Here is a 1740-nt window from a genome sequence, read left to right on the forward strand (position 1 = left end):
AAAGTAGCGGTTTCGGGAATGCGCCACCTTCAGTTCATTTCACCATGACGCAACTCATATCTGCTATAAAAGTAAAGAAACAAAGCTCTTGTATGCTATCATTCCTGGGTGAATACCGCTATTAACTCCGAAGACAACCAAGCACGTACGCAAACCGCTGCCAAACGTCAGTTTTTATTTTGACAGGCACGTGTTTGTTTTCTTTACGTTGCTCCACAGCCGGTCGATTTCGTATATTTTTCATTCAATTAATTTTCGGGATTTTTTGATACTGAACTTGAAATAATAATCCTGAAAATATGGAAGAGGATGGACCGCCGCAAGCCAACATTGATTTTGTGCCCGCCCTTTGCTTCGTACCGCGCGGTGTTGCTAAAGAACAGCCTGAAAAAATCGTGCTCACACAGTCGGAATTGGCCCGCATCATTGAAGAAACAAGAAATACTCTCCAGGAAGACGATGAGGATGACGACAACGAAGATGAAATGGAAGTAGATAACGAATCGGCCCCAAGCGCTGCTAATCGTAATCCCGGTGATGAATTTGGGTTCGATAATTACGACGATGAAGGAGCTGCGAATTCCGCGGTTATTGGCGCTGTGGTTGACCCCAGAGAACAGCTTCCGGATGATGACAACGATTCCGAGGCTGAAGATGAAATCATTAAGCCAACTGACAATTTAATATTGGTAGGACACGTACAGGACGATGCCGCATCTATGGAAGTTTGGGTGTTTAACCAAGGGGAGGAATCTTTGTATACACATCATGATTTTATTCTTCCTAGTTTTCCGCTATGCATAGAATGGATGAATCACGATCCAGGTAGTGACCAACCAGGTAACATGTGCGCTATTGGTTGCATGGATCCTGTAATCACAGTCTGGGATTTGGATATACAAGATTCAATGGAGCCTACATTTAAGTTGGGATCGAAAGGAAGTCGTAAGAAGCATAAAGAAGCTTATGGCCATACAGATGCAGTTTTAGATCTAGCTTGGAATCGTAATTTTGAGCATATTCTCGCCAGTGCTTCTGTGGATCAGACCCTTATCCTATGGGATTTAGATGAANCTTAGATCTAGCTTGGAATCGTAATTTTGAGCATATTCTCGCCAGTGCTTCTGTGGATCAGACCCTTATCCTATGGGATTTAGATGAAGGGCAACCACATACTACAATAACTGCATTCGAGGAAAAGGTTCAATCTATTGAGTTTCATCCTGACGAAGCGCAGAGTCTTTTAACAGGCAGTGCTGATGGTATTGTACGATTGTTTGATTGCCGCAATGCTGATGCAGTAGATAGTGATTATATTAAATGGAAAACACCTGGTGAAGTAGAAAAAGTACTCTGGAATCCAAGTGATACAAACTATTTCGTCGTTGGATCAAACGATGGAAGTATTCACTATGCAGACCGTAGGCAGCCAGATAGACTATTGTGGTCCTTTAAGGGACATGAGGAAGAAATATCCGGCGTCTGCTTCAATAAAGAAGTAGCGAACTTGTTGACTTCAACATCAACTGATGGCATGTTGAAAGTCTGGGACTTCAATATTGGTGCCATCAAGGAAGTTTATTCACATGACTTCCAAATGGGCCGGTTACAATGCATGAAACAATGTCCAGAGGATCCGTTCACACTAGCTCTCGGAGGCGAAAAGCCACCGCGCTGTCGCATTTACAATATAAAAAATTTCGAAGTCGTGAGAAAAGTTTTCAAAATTCCTGAAATTCT

General features: G+C 42.6%; 1 pseudogene; it reads left to right on the forward strand.

The window, feature by feature from the left end:
- Positions 1–162: 162 nt before the first annotated feature.
- Positions 163–1735, forward strand: LOC108356324 (periodic tryptophan protein 1 homolog pseudogene; annotated as a pseudogene).
- Positions 1736–1740: the final 5 nt, after the last annotated feature.

This window comes from Rhagoletis zephyria, unplaced genomic scaffold, assembly GCF_001687245.7.
Source record: "Rhagoletis zephyria isolate East Lansing unplaced genomic scaffold, Rhagoletis_zephyria_1.1 Rzeph_scaffold_57173, whole genome shotgun sequence".
Taxonomy (NCBI): domain Eukaryota; kingdom Metazoa; phylum Arthropoda; class Insecta; order Diptera; family Tephritidae; genus Rhagoletis; species Rhagoletis zephyria.